Source organism: Amphibalanus amphitrite, unplaced genomic scaffold, assembly GCF_019059575.1.
Source record: "Amphibalanus amphitrite isolate SeventyFive unplaced genomic scaffold, NRLGWU_Aamphi_draft 000118F_arrow, whole genome shotgun sequence".
NCBI classification, from domain to species: Eukaryota; Metazoa; Arthropoda; class Thecostraca; order Balanomorpha; family Balanidae; genus Amphibalanus; species Amphibalanus amphitrite.
This window is the reverse complement of record NW_024881613.1, coordinates 233,931-249,796: the sequence shown is the minus strand read 5'-3', so window position 1 is coordinate 249,796 and position 15,866 is coordinate 233,931.

Genomic DNA, 15,866 nt, shown 5'->3' with positions numbered 1-15,866 from the left:
AACTTCGCACAGTGTCAGATTTGCATGCGCCAAATTCAGCTCACCTGTTCAACTCACCTGTTGGGTTTCCTTGACTCACCAGTGCATGAGGAGAGGCAGGAAACCGTGTAGGAAAGAGACGCGCCAATTCCCCTGGTTACGCTGGGCGCTGAGAGATGGACCGCAGGGGATTGGGGTAGTGCGTCTGCTTGGAGTTGGGGAAGGAAAAATTCTAGATGTGATTAGCTGTGCGGTATCAGTTCAGTACCGGCTGTCACGGTACTGTTTAGTTCGCTCCTTCGCGGAATCTGGAGTGCGCGGCGATGATCAGTAGAACCTTGCAGGAGAGATCAGACGATGTAGTCGAACAAACGATCACCAAGAACCTTCAGGAGTGATGACTTGAACTCGGCGAGGGAAGTAGAGGTGGCCGTCGAGTCGGGCAAGGCGTTCCACTCGTTCACGACGCGTTCCGAGAAGAAACGTGATCTCGTGTCCAGTTGGCAGCGCCGGACTGTGATTTTGAGTTGATGACCTCGGGTGCGGCGTTCGGAGGACAATTCCCAGAGATCTGACGGCTTGATGGGACCGGGGCTGTGGAAGATTTTCCAGCATTTGATGAGGTCGGATCGGATCAGTCTGCCCTTCACAGAGAAGAGGTTTAACTGTCTCAGGCGGTCACCGTACTCCATGTTTTGCAGGCCTTTGATGTGACGAGTCCATAGTCGTTGGACCGCCTCGAGTCTTCTGAGGTCATCGATGTATCCTGTGTTCCATACAACAGAGGCGTATTCCAGAACTGGACGAATGTGGGTGCGGAGGATGTGCAGCATGAAGTCTGCATCCCTACACAAGGTTGCTTTCAAAAAGCTGTGTGCCACTCCTCCAGCCTTCCTGGCGGCAGCTCTAGCCTGTTCGTGGAACCTTAGGCTGTCATCGATGATCACGCCAAGGTCGGAGTGCGATTCGGTCCAGGGAAGGGCAGAGTTATTCAGATAGTAACTCGGTCTTGGTGATTTGTGGAATTTCCGTTGGAACCTCATGAGGACGCACTTCTTCGAGTTCAGCGAAAGGCCCCACGATGATGCTGTGGCTTGGAGACGATCGATGTCCGACTGAAGACTTTTGGCGTCGAGCTCGGACTTGTTCCCACACATGTATATCTTCAGGTCGTCTGCGAAGATTTTGTAGCGGCTGTGTAAACCGATGGCTATGTGGTTGACGTAGATCAAAAAAAGGATCGGACCTAGAATCGATCCTTGGGGTACTCCGCTCCGTACTTCCTTCGATGAGCTCAGAGTGCTTTTGACCACTACTTGCATCCTTCGATGAGATAGGAAGTCCTGGAGCCAGGCAAGGAGTTGTCCGCCGAGACCAATACATCGGAGTTTCTCGAGGAGGACTGAGTGGCACACCGTGTCGAAGGCCTTGGAGAAGTCGAAAAGAATAAGATCGACGAGGCATCCGTTGTCCCAGTTGCGCGAGACGAAGTCGTACGTCAGTAGAAGCTGGTCTTCAGTAGAGCGGCCCGACCTGAAACCGAATTGATGGTCGACAAGAAGGTTGTTCTCGGCAAGGAACTCGTTCAGTTCACGCACAATAATGCGTTCCAGGCATTTCGATGGAACAGATAGAAGACTAACTGGCCGGTAGTTTAGAGGGTCTGATCGCGAGCCTTTCTTGAAGATCGGTACTACGTGGGAGTTCTTCCAACGGCGAGGCAGTGTTCCCTCTTCTAGCGACAGTTTGTAGATATGAAACAGTGGTTGCGATAAAACCGAGGCACATTCCTTCAACAGACGAGGATGGATACCGTCGGGGCCCATCGAAGAGTTAGCATCGAGGTGAACAAGGATGCCCTCAACATCTTCGCGGGTAAATGTAACGTTATTCAGCGATGCCTGGCAGCTCTGGTGAGGAAAGGGAGTGAGCTGTGGGGCTTCGCCATAGACGCTGGCAAAAGCCTCCGCGAAGGCATCGGCCATGGCTTTGGGATGGTCAGTGACGGAGCCCGATGACAGAGTTAAAGGTCCCACAGAAGAGCGGAACTGTTTCTTCTTACGTAGGTACGAGTGAATGAGCTTCGGGCTGTCCCTCATCTTCTTTAGGAGTGATCGCTCGTAGTCGATTTGCGAGTTTGTTGCGAAACTTCGTAACCGTTTGTTACACTGTAGAAACGATGCTAGCAGTGTCTTTGCCTCAGGGGAGTTCCTGCCGAAGGACGTTCTCGCCTGCTTGTAGGCTGACCATGTGGAGGACCTTAGGTGTTTCAGAGAAGTCGGTGGGTTTCTCTTCCAAGGAAACTTGTTGTTGGGCTTGTTATGTGTAGATCTCGGGATGAATTGGGATATTAGCACTTCCAATATGTCCTGGAGACGCTCGAAGGCGTCATGCGCAGATAAATACTGAAGCTCAAGGTCCCAGTCAATTGTTGCCATGTGACGGTTGATCATGTGATATTTCCCGTGGTGCCACAGTAGACGGTGCGAGTTCTCTGGAGGCACCTGGATGTCTTTGTCAAAAACATAGCTGCAGTGGATGCTGCAGTGATCGCATCCCGGAGGAGGGGCATTGACCGTAACGTCCCCAATTCTGTCGTCCTCAGATGTGAGTATGAGGTCGAGGATGTTGCCTGATCGTGGGAAAGTCGGTTCTGTGATCCATTGGTTCAGCCCCAAGTGATCAAACAGGTCCAAGAATCTTGTATCCGGCGGTGTTGCTGCTCTGAGGATGTTGTCTGGAGAAGTCCAATCGAGAGAAGGCAAGTTGAAGTCACCCAGAATTATTGTCTCCTTGCCAATGCAGGTCTCTAAAAGGAACGAGACAAGAGCCTCATTTTCCGCGGCGGAATGCGAAGGTGGCTTGTATACGACGAAGATGTAGATGCCGAGAACTGGCAGATGAAATGATAATACATTACTGAAGGATACATCCACCTTGTCGAACTGCAGATGATCGGCTATGTATGCGGCAACCCCGTGAATTCCTGCTCTACCACTATCGTTCCTTACAAGCGTGTATCCCGGAATCTGTACTGCTGCGTCGTGAATATGTTCTTGGAGATGTGTTTCTGAGACCAGAAAGATGTCTGTAAAACCTTTCAGATGTAACGTGTCCTGCAGCACTGGAATTTTGTTGCAGATGCCGTTGACGTTGCAATGAGCAATATGGAGAGCGAATGTGCGTGGAGTTTTGTCTTGACGTGTTAGTTTCCCGACCCGCCTTGGGTAGGGAAGGGGTTTAAAGTTTCAGCTTCGTTGTGGTGGTCGCCAACGTCATCACCATTGGAAGCAACAGGCAAGACTGCTTCGCGGTTGGGGGACAAGACGGGTGCACTGTTGGTGGTTACTGGTTGACCATCATTATCCTTCGGGTCGTCGGGCTTTGGTGTTCCGGGAGGGGCAGCGGGTGGGGGCCGTTGAGTCAGGGAGCCGGGTTCAAGAGGCACAGCAGGCTCGGAGGGGGGCTCTCGACGTTCCCACACCCTGGTTCGAGTGCGGGCCTCAGTTCCAACTGGGGGCCGTGTCGTTGATCTCACTTCAGTTTGCAGGGAGGAATTCGTCGGGGGATCCGCCGTGGTCTTCCTGCCATGCTTGAGGAACCTCTCTTGGAGCTCCATACGTTGCATGTATGTCAGGTCCCGTTTGACATACACCTTTGAGAATTGCTCAGAGTTCTTAAGGTTTTTTGCCTGTTCGAGGACCAGCTTCCTGTGCTGGGAGTTGTGGACATTGCCTCGAAACAGATCAACACCTGGTTTGATCCTACATGCTTCCGAGAGGGCCACTCTTTCCCCAATCAGGAGATGGGTGACTTCAGCAAATTTGTCTATAGCCTCAGCAGAAGATGATGCTCCTAGTCCTCGGATCACCAGGGAAGCTCGTCTCTTCTTTCTCTCATCAAGTTCCAGAAGCTCCTCCCTGACCACAGTCCTATAGTTGTTTTGGTTTCCAGCCTGGTCTGTCCCTCTGGCCTGGGTAGGACCTGAGGGATTGGGCCGAATCAGCGCTTCAGCATAGGAGGGGTGTTTGCTGTTGCTGGAGATGGTTGGTTGGGAGTCCCCGGCCTCGCTGGATTGGCTATGGGTCACTGAGGAGGTAGCCTGCTGATCTGTGATAGCTTTTTCAAGCTTGTCGATCTTCTTGATGAGCGCAGAGAGAGCATTGCTTATCTCAGGCAGGCTCTGGGGGGTCAACGACTCCATGTTAACTTGGGCTGCAACAGCAGAGGTTGAATGATTGCTCTGCCCTGAGTGATCATGGAGCGAGATTGGGGACAGTTGGATGGCAACATCCCTTGTGGAGGCTCTTGGCTGGAATTTGTCCAGGTTTGGTAGCTTTTTGCATGTGCTGCAAATGAATGCAATCACTTCATGTTTCTTTAGAGCGTTGTATGCACTTCTGGGTATATCTTGGCAGAGGGCATGATACCAGTTAAAGCATATGTCACACTGTACCCCTTGTTGATTGGTCTTCACTTCAAGATTACACACGTGATTCCCAGGCCCTCCATTGCAGGTCGAACTAGTGATGCCTGGAGGTCTGGGGATGGTCGGAGACAATCTTGTCCCAATGTCAAGAGGCAAAGATTTGAGTGAACTGGCAACAATCCCTGCAGGCTTAGCTGCTTGAGATGAAACAGCGTCTTGGTAGTCAACATTTGGTTGATCTGTATCTGAGGCAGAGAAAGATCTCAGTGAGTCCATCTTGGACTGCGAGCAGGATTTGTGCTTGAGAGTTGGGGATCTTGGGATTGGCATTTCTGTGTCCCTTAGCAAGACATGTGATCACATACCATGCAAGGCCAGGAGCTGGTTCAATCTTCTGTGTCACACTAACATGCAAAGCACGCACAATGCAAGACGAGGACAACACTGCAAGGGCAGGTTGGGTGGGTTATATGTGGTATGGGTTAGAAGCAGACAAGGACGGACAAAGACAAAAGCATGCAACTGGCAGTAAGTACTCCCTCATCCAGGTGAGAGCAGCATGCAGATTGCAGAGCAGGGAAGCAGACCTCGGTGAGGTGAATCCACTTGCACATGGCAGCGGCTGAATTTTTTGTCGCATGGTGGCTGCATAATTTTTTTATGTAAGAAAGTCGGCATGCTGATCAAGCTAGCAGCAGATTTGTCCTGCAGGGGGCTCTGGAGAGGGCTCGAGATGAGACATCCCATCCCGGTCATTGCTGCTCGAACTGGTGAGCCGCCCTTAGTACTCAGAGGAGGAACGGTGTGGCCCGGTGAGGCCTCAATCAACCCTCGGCGTTGAGATAGGCATGGAAGACCTTGTTAAACACCTCCGAGCGCTGTTAAGTAATACTGCAGTGGGTTCCTGCCCACTGCCTTATCGAGAGGAATGAGAGCGCGGATGACCTGGTGAAACAAGCGGCCGCCTTGCTCTCATACGCCCGCTCGATGTCCAGAGCGGTACATTGTGCGGCCTCACACCAATGGCGCGACAACTGTTCTGAGTCACTATTCAAGCCACTCCTCGGGAGCACGCCGCCGCTCTCTATCCCCGGAGAGGACCGAGAGGACGCCGTTTCGGTGCACCAGATGAGGGCGACCGGCGGGCCACTGGGGCCCCTTGCTCCAGTGCGCGCACCGAATCGGCTGTCTCCACTCCGCGGCGTGCCAGCAGTGCTCAGACAAGCGGTGCCCCGCGGCGCTCTGCGCCGTGTGCCGAGCAGAGGTTGATGTGCCGGAGCACGTGCAGCTCCCTTGCCCAGCTCGCTCCGCCGCTTTTTGTGGCCCCGGGACTTCCGTCTCCGGCTTTGTTTCACGGCACGACGCTGCATTGCGCTAAAGCGTATTGAGGTATCTATTGGGTTTCGGTGGAATTAAAAACTTATTCGGACGTTCAAACATGGGAGAGCGTCCAAGGCTTCGAAACGCTCTGTCTGGTCTGGTTGATATAGCCTATGTATTGTTATTGGAAACAATGCATACCTATGTATTGTTTCCTTATTCACGCAAGCCATAGATCGTTTATTGTGCTCATAAGGGTATACAGATATAATTCAACTATAATTTTACATAAAACGGCAGTTCCGGCTTACGAGCACACTGGGCGTACGCGATACTCGTTTCGCACTACAGCCACTGGGAAGGACCAAACACGCCTCCGGCTGTTTTGGCTCCTTAGCTCGCAGGTGAGGACCCCATTTTCCTTTCGCCCCTGTTGTTCTCACATTTCAGCCACCCTCTCGGTGTTCCAAACTGAAATTGGGTCGGAGGTGTTTGCCAGCGTCTTTGCCTCTGCCGCCGGGAGCGGGTTGAATTTCCACGGGCCGAGAAGTGTGAATTAATGTAAATGGCTACTCTGGCGTAGAATTGTTGATCCAGATGTTCGGCTATCAATTTGGACTGATGTTGTTGTGACTTCTCCGCTGTGAACTGGATGTTTTCGTTTCCGGGTGCTCGCCGGCCGGCTTTCTTGTCCTGTCCAGGACCTTACTAATAGTCCGCTCTCCTCATTAGTATCGGTAGGCGGCCGCGCCTTAGGGCATCAGATGTCGCCACGTCTTTCTGTTGTTTTCCTCTCACAGTCGGCCGTGGGTAATGTGACCATTCTCACGGCCCCACAAATTCGTCTTTCGCACTCATTTATTGTAGGTTGTAAAAAGCATAGACTGGCGTCCCTTCTACGGCCATAATATTTGTTGTTGTTCGCACCCTCACCATTCCCCGTCTTTCCTCCGGAATAATGCCGGATGAATCGTATTTCTCACTGCCAAAGCCGATTTGTTACGCATTCAATATTGCAGAATGACACATTATTTTATATTTTTATGACACGTACTTCAAAAGATAAAAGATTCACATCCAGTAACAAAGGTACAGGGTGTCCGGAAATTATTTGCCCCTCCATCAGCTCGCCGCCATGATTTATAAACAAAGAGCCTTCGGGTCATGGTTTATTTACCGATTTATCCCTTGAACTGTCCTACCCATTTTTGGCATTTCATAGATCAAGATGTCTAGAGTACCTATCCGCGCTGATGTTCAGCCACACCTTACATTGACTATTCCTGTAAAGGCCAATCAGCGAGTTTAGCTGTGCTGAGGATCTCGCCGCTGCATTAGTCACCTATGCTGATGCATACACTGACTATGACTTAGTTCACATACACATAGGTCACAAAAAGTGATTTTTTTTCCGACAGTTCCTTTGTAAGTCAAATGGGACAGTTTCAGATATATTTTTCCATGTGATCCATTCAAATCGTGCATGGCTGCAGGCTGTGCCGTCCTAGGTCGAAGATGACTGTCCATAAATACATTATCTACTCATGACCCTTCTTAACCCGCGCATGACGGCGGGGGCTCTACAGAGCCCCCCTCCCGTTTTTCGGCAATATCTTCTAAACCGTTTCACGGATCAGTACGAAACTTTCAGTACCCTCAGCGGCATCAATTTCACACCTTGTTTTAAAATTCCAATTTTCTAGCTACCATAGTTAGGCCGGAAATGACGTCAGAGTGACGTCATGTCGGCCGATTTTGATGCAAAATATTGAATTACGGCAAACGATCTCAAGAGCTTAGTTTTAAAGCTAGATCCAATGTCTTTGCATCAGTAGACTACAAATACACGTAGCTATCAAACTGCTATCTCGAATTTTCGAAATTTGGAAAATTTCGAAAAATATGTTTTTACAATTACAAAAATTATATTTATTTTTTTCAAAAAGTTTATGATTTTTCACAAAAACCGGAATATATGTGAACACACACTGATAAACTACTCTAGCAAATTTTAGCCCAATATCTTCAAAAATAGCCAAGTTTTTTTCATTATTGTCAAAATTTTACAATTATATATTTTTTCAAAACCATTTTTTAGTACGTTTTTGACATCGCACAACAATATAAATAGCACCATCGTGTTCCTGAGCTTAAACTGCATCTGATAGGCACCTTTTTTGTTGAAAAATTTCATTTTCAAAATTGACCTTTTCTTGACCTGAAATTGACCTGACCTCCGGTAAATTCAGCTGAAAATGCATCAAATGACCCAGACGACATTATTTTCGAAACCTACGTGTAAAATGGACCGTAAAACATACTTCACGGGACCGATACATGATATACAATTTTCGTGACCTAGGATGACCTGGCCTTGACCTGAAAAATTCGAAGTTAAAGTTCGGTACCCTCAGGGTATCTAAAGAGTAAAGCATATATCAAGGAGTGCGTAAACCAAAAATGAGCCTAATCGGACCTGTCAGTCGGCGGCCAGCAGTGTTCTAAAATTGGATTTTGGTTGGGTGTGCCAATGAAGAAGAAAAAAATCCTAGGATGAGAAAAAAGGAAGTAAATATGTAATTGAGGTATTTTTGCAAAATGGCGTAATGCCAACTGATAAACCAGGATTTCATGTCAGGATCTTGACAGGGTGTGAAACAAAAGGATGTGGGTGCATCAACTGTCAAGTGACATGTAAACTGGCTGTTCGAATACATGAAACTTTTTTCAGAGATGAAGTAAAGTCAGTCATTCATATTTTAGGGATGAAAATATTTTCCCCATTAGGTGTGATTTGCCACCAAAAAGTCTGAAAAATGGAACACTGGCGGCCAGAGCCTAAATTCTAAACAAGCAAAAATGCCGATAATTTTTACTTTGACCTGACCTGTGACGTCATCCAGTTTTTCCAGAGCTATAAGACGCCGTTTCAATGATGATCGGCCTAGTAGTTTCGGAGATAGGAGGGGGAGGGGGGCTCTGGAGAGCCCCTCCCCCCTCAGTCACTCGCGTTATGGAAAATACCACAGTCATGCGCGGTTTAAAGAGCTTCCACTGCTGCCCGGGCCCCGGGCATGTCTTCATTCGGAAGCCGATGCCGGTGGCCGACGCCTGCCAGACTGATCAATACCCGCTTGCTGCTTGGACCTGCAAGAGACGACGCTGTCCTGCTTGCTAGCCTTTGAGTAGTGTTCTGCGGTGTGTCCCGCCCCAGTGGGGCTGTTAAATCGACATTACTGCCTTATATTTTTCCAGGTCGCTCAGTGAGATCATCCCTGTGGGCTGGGCAGCATCTCCTCTGCACCAATCGTCTCCTTCCTTTCTCACTGTGCCGCGTGGCCCTGCCTCCGGAAGGCCCTGATTGGTCGAAAATTACGTCATTTTCCGTAGATGTTTGTCAGCATTCCAGTGCACCAGGTGGTGGACGCCTTCCGGTATTTGGCCCCAATTATTTGGCAGCATTATATTTATTTGGCCCCAAGTATTTGGCACCACCTGCGACCTCGCGGACCATCCCGGTCCCCATGGCGGCAGGTGGTGACCGAGTTTCACCTCCCCCTGTTTTTGTCTCGCATCCGGCTCTCTCTCAATCCCCTTTCTGTTGATGTGATTCGGTTTCGCTGATAAACGACCTCGCCCTGCTGGCCTGGATGCTGTTTGCCTCCAGTTAGATCCATTGTCGAGGGGTCACCCGGTGCGGTATTTTGGGGTCGGGACTCGGGAGTTCTTTTCAGTTGGGCGGTCTCACTCGCAGACCAACATATTTGGCGGCGATGAGAGGGGGTCGCAGTGAAAATAGGGTATACCAACCATTCCCACGGTTTCATCGCTCATCGACCTTTCCTTTGAAACTACAGATGCGGCGCTCTGGCCGCAGCTGCGACTTGCCGGGGGTCCAGCTGCTCCTTTGGGGGGGGGGGGGGGCGTCATTGCCTGGGTACGTCGGCCCTTTGTGGTGGCGATCTCGACCATTTAACTCCCTTTGACCTTTGTGACCAGCCAGCCCGCGAGCATTCATGACGAAGGTGCCTGTGCCTGACTTTGGTGGCGGGAACGTTTTTTTATATATAATGTATCGGCTACCCAGAACTCACGTCCATTCCCTAGAGACGAGAGATTTCCGTTGCCTCCCTCTCATTGTTTTGGCTTTGTCGAACCTTCCGGTTTTATACTTATAGTCAACTTCAAAACGGTTTTCTGATATTGTTTTGCAATAGGTAACACCGTTAACCGCACCAACTTAGAACCGGGGGGTCCGCACCAACTTAGAACCGACGGGGGGCGGACAACCGCCCCCCCCCCCCTTAGATCTCGAGCTCTCGAATCATGTATATCTATGTTGACCTCGAAAGGTCAAGGTCAAAGGTTGAGTTCAGGTCACGTAACCTCAAGGTCACCATATGTCATTCGATGTGCCTTGACGAACTGAACACAATGAGACCATCCGCGCGGCTGTATCTCGTTCCTGTAAGGAGTTATAGCAAAAACCCTTTGGTGACCTTTGATCAATGACGATACATGACCCTAAGTTGCCCAAGAGCAAAAAAGGCATCAATGTAGTCAAGGTTGATCGCATAAAGAGTCACTCATGGTATATTGGGCCATTCCGACGCGTTTTAGTGAAAAATAGGGGTGTGATTTCCCCCCTTTGACTTATTAATGGGGAGGTCAAGAAATTGACCTGACCTTAGGTCATTTATATCAAAATTCTGAGACATACAAATTTTAGCTACCAATGACCTCATTGCTTCCTGAGACTTTCAAATGCCTCCGTCATCTACTGTAGCTCTAACACGGTGACAAAGTTGCAAAAAAGTGATTTGAGGTTGGGTCATTCGAAGTGACCTGTTGACCTGACCTTGAAAAGTAGGAATTTCAAACTTGGACACTTTGTTTAAAATTGATGCCAAAAGTCGTGCCAAATGCGCCGCAGTTTTTCCGCTATTCACGAAACCCTCAGGAGGGGGGGGGGGGGGGGGATAACCGCCCTCGTCGGTGCGCGGGTTAAAGCGTCAAAAAGAGTAAAAAATTGCTACCCTGCTCAACCGTGGAAAGAGAGATGCGTGTTCGTGACATGTTTGATGAGAGAGCTAGAGGCCGGGTCGTCATAATAGGCAGCGAAGTGTAACGGCGGCCGGTTTCACGTGCTGGGTCGGGCTCGGCCGACGTGTGACCCGCGGAGAGAAGATTTGTAGACGGTTATATTTTCTTGTCGACGGTTATACGAGTATTTTCTTGTAGACAGCGGAGCAGAGCGGAGAACAAGTTGAAGTTTAAATGCAGTCAATGGGCCACTGGTCAGAAGAGTCGGATCTGCCGTATTCGCCATATTCGGTAGTAAGTAGTTCGAGAGCCAGCCGAAGACTCTTCCCGAACTGGTGGGAATGCTCCAAGCTAGCCTCGGGCATCCCATGTCCTACAATCTCCTAGTGGTTGGCGATGAGCGGAAATGAAACGTTATAGCGTGCTAATGGCTAAAAAATTAGTGCCCCCGCGAGTCCGGGGCGGAGCTTACAGCGATGCACTGCGGGGGTTCATCCGGCACTAAGTGTGACTAAACTATGATGGACAGGCAGATCTAAGGCTTTGCTGAGTGAAAGTCAGAGTCGAGATAGTTGAATAGCGCGCGCCGCTAAATCCTCCGAAGATGGACATGCGTGCCGTCGTGACTGACGGGCATTGGGCACGCAAAGTCCCCCGAAGATGGACATACGTGCCGTCGTGACTACAGGCATTGGGCGGCGGCGCGGCAGCGCGTGGGGTTGGCGCAGCCCGGCCGGAGCTCGGCGAAGTCGGCAAAGTCGGCCCCGCACGGCCGGCGCCAAGCGAGAGGCCTGGCTATGCTACATGTAAAACAAAAACGGATAAAACAAAAATGTAGTGTAATGTAAATGTAATGTAAAACAAAAACATTACCTTCCCTTTGGGGATTGGATGCTGGGGCGGATGCTACAGAGCGAGCTGAGTAAACGTTACATGATAAACGAAAACGCGGCCAACAAAAGATACGGATGGGGCCGGTTGGCGACGGGCCGTGTTTCGTGTGCTCAGGTGGCCAGGTAGGACAGGTTATTGGATCAGTAGCCAAACAGTCGCGGCTGGCTGTCACACACTGCCCTGGGGACGCCCCTATAGACAATGGATGCCCCGCTCGAGGTCCGTATCTGTGTGTGTGTGGGGGGGGGGGGGGGTGTCGGGTGTCACGCACAGGTGTGTGCGGAAGATACACGGCGCCGTGGCCAGGCGGGCCCGAGCTGCCTAGCCACCCATCCGACCCTTCTGCCGTGTTGGCTACTAGAAACGCTGGCTAGAACGATTTTAGCCACCTCTCTTAACAGTGTGTAGTGATCTGGCTGTATCGTCCCTCCCTCGCGTCCTCGTGCCCACCTGTGGAGTAGGTATTGATTATTCCGTAACACCATTACCTATCCGGCCAGGTGTCGCCATATTTGTCGTGTAGGCAGTGTTCATTTCCAGTACGGTAATTGATTTACGATATGTGATTTTTATATAAGTTTATATCCCAATACATACCTTACAAATTTGACGTAGGTATATCTCAAGGTTGTGGTTGACGGTCTGTCGCCTGATTGGCCTGCACAGCGGCTCTCACAACAGTCAGTTCTCATTCAGTCTTGTCGAACAGCACATGTAACCTAGCAGCGTGACGTTCTCAGTTTTGTACTGAATTGGTACCGATCATGTCTAATTTACTTTCGCCTGTTTCAGATCGTGTGGTGGAAGATTGTCGTATAATTGTCACACATCAGGCCAAAGCGGAGGACAGAGAAGCGTTTGGTGAGTCGCAGCAGATTTGCATCTCAGGGAGGTAAGTCGTGTTTTGTAAGTCGTGCAGTTAGTGATCACTTGGTTCAACAGTGTCTGTTCGGCAGCTTTTGTGCTTGAGTGAATCTGTAGCAATGAAATTATTAGCCTTGAAGTCACAAGACGTGAAATTGGTTTTATAAACTTTAAAGTTTTTTAACGATCATTTTGATGTCCTGTGCAATGTGCAAAGTGCATGGCAAGTCGTGTAGTCCGCAATGTATCGATGGTTTTTTCAATTACATATTGTTTGTGTCTAGCCCTTACTTGCATCTCCCTGCATGTTGTAAGCAGTGTCCTGTCCGATCGCTCAAATACCAGTGCTTTGGTTTTGGCCGGTCACTGACGTGAGCAAGTGGGGCTACAGCGACTGAAATGTATTTAGAATTGACCATCAACATGATCAGTATTTAATTCTTTTAAAACATTCACAATGCGGGCGCGGCACATAAAGGAAAGGCCATTAAAAAACTGGAGATGGTCTGGAGCCCCTCTGAAGATGTGTATCGCCGCTGACGGGAGGACCCACCGTAGAGGTGATACCCGAAGGTTGTTTCTTCATTATGTAGACCAACACTATTCTTTGGAATTTTGTTTTTCTATTGAAAAACAAACTGAGGTGGTTCCTTTTCGGGATAGGATTCGTGTTTGGTGCGGTGCTACGGCTGTGGGCAGGTGCGACCAGAGCTTACCGTGGCCATCGTTCCGAGGGACTGCCCGTGACCGTGTGAGGGGACCCTCCCCCGGGTCAGCCTGGTAAACAGCCACCCTCGCTGGCGCCAGTAGTTCGGCCGATAGCGCCCGAGGAAAGGCAGAGGCTCGTCTCTAGTGCATTGTGCTCGTCGTTACGGAATGCTGTCAGCCGCCGTTATGACCCAGGTGTAGTTACCGCGAGCAGGGTCGGCTCGTGGGCAAGGGGAAGCGGTGAAAAACAGAGTCATAGCCAGGAGACAGGAGCCCAATGGCAGTCGAAGCCGCCACCGGTGGCGGGCGGACGGTATTCGTTGGAATGGTGAGGACGGTCGCCGGGCGCGTGGAAAACAGGCGCCACTGGGTCGTTGGGGAGGTGGAGAGAACACCTGCACAGTGTTCCGCCGCCGACGAAAGTCGGGCATCGATTTATCACAAACTTCATGGGGTTAGTCGACAACAATTAGGTATGTACGAGAGCAGCGATCTTGAGTGAGTGGGTAGCGTAGCACTTAGCAGTCTGAAATTGATAGGCAGGACATTTTATGGATTGATGATTGTTTCGATTATTTGTAGATGAAGGGTAAATTATGGAATTTTTCCGTTTTGTGTTGCTAATTATTTTTTATAACACAAATGTGACCTTAGATATGTTACGGTCTGCCAAGATTACGGCGTGCCAATAGCAAGCCAAGACGAATTAGGTAGGCATTATTTCCAGCCTAATCGTTTTGGCATTTGTCTTGTTTGGTACTTGTATACCCAGCTCCTAACAAGTTGCACAGTTTACGATCGGCGTGCTACTACGTTCTCTACCTTGTGGCTCAGCATTTCCTATTTTTCTTTAATGTACAGTGTCGCTGACAAACTGTCGCTCGGAGTTCTTTTCTGGTTGGATGTGGACTGTATTCGGTGAGTTTGTGCGACATTCGTACCCCGCCCGCCTGCTATGTGACCTCCTGGGTTTGTGATATTCGGCGATTTTCAGTTGTAGATGGACGTGAATATTTCCCGTAGAGGATTTATTGAAGCATACGCGAAGTAGATATAAGCAGGAGCAGTTGCAAAGAAGACCGGTAAAGATGAAACACGAACACACGGAGCACAATTCACTTGAACTGTAGCGCGAAAACACCGGTTCGTCTGTAAAGCACTGACACTGCCCCGCCGGGCGCGACAGCGAGCAGGAGAGTCAGTCCGCGCGTCCAACGCAACGGGTTGCCAGTGCTTCTATCTTCTGTCCCCGCTCGGCCGAGCGAGGCGACGAGCGGGGCGCAGATCAGTCCGTGCGCACAGCGCGACGGTCAAGGAAGACTCTGGCGGGGGTCGTACGTGACCCACATTTTATACGCAGTGCTTAAGACATGTGCAAAACGAGTGCGAACTTGCACTGCAGCGGAGAGGTGGCTGAAGGCGCCAGCTTGGCGGCCTACGTGCCTTAAAACGACATGTCTTTAATTTATATCTCGGTCTCAGTGGCGGCCGCGGCGCTGCTGCGGCTCGGCAGCGCGGCGTCGGCGGCACGCGTTACCGACCGCCGGCCGTCTGCTCGCGGCACAATGCCTCACAACTCATCCTGAGTCTGGATAGGGTGACGGCGGTGCGGCGGCCGGTCGGCTATCACGGCGGCACAGCGGTAGCGCGGGTCGGTCCGGCAGCCCGATGACGCCGTTCATTCGCTGAAGACCTTTTGTCGGTGACATACAGAGACAACACGCGCGATTGGTTGGAAATCTTAGCGTATGATGGAGCGTCAGATGACCTCGGAGCATCGCGCACCAACCTCGTCATGTTGGGCGTCGGTCGCAGCGGTGTTCTTGCAAGATAAAGGACATTAGGGAGATGCGGGACGTTTAGCTGGCTAGTGTCAGTGCGTGTAAAGTTTGCAGCTCAGCTTGACTAACTCCATTGGGCGGGTGTGCATGATTCCAAAGGGCGCGGCTGCCCGCCAGCAGACCAAAGCCCTTCTAAGTTGCGGAGCGTGTGAGCTGATACGGCCGCCGGCCGTGCTGTGATTCGAAAAGTGACTATAAGATGTCGCTGTGGGTGGCCGCGGACCGAGAGCCCGCCCCCGAGACGAGGCGGTACAGAGTAGAGCTTATAAGTGGTAACCGGTGGAGACTGGAGATAAAATACGGTTACCTCGTAAGCATATCCAACTTAAACTAAACATCGGATACAAAGAAACTTGACGCCCAAACCCACAACGTACTATACACTGCATTATTTTAATGAAATAAAATATTGCTTTTTCGTGTGTCGCCAGCTTACTTGCGCTGGCGTGCGGCTGTAATTTAAGTGGTCCATGTGTGCACCCAGCTGTTGTCTGCAGTGTATAGTTGCGTCTAGGGGACTCGTGGATAACGTCTCTGCTGCTTCACCGTGTCGTGTTTATAGTTCACATGCCCCGCTGATCTCCGTCCAACACTTTTTTCCCTTCGTCACACTATCGCACAAAGACACGTGCAATGGGTTATATTCAGACATGCCAAAATCATTAAATGTCAATATTTGAATATTTGCCCCGAAATGATAGGGAATAGATGATATGATGATAGGGAATAGGGATAGGGAATAATGGGGAATATGATATGGGGAAATGGGGAATGATGGGGAAATAATG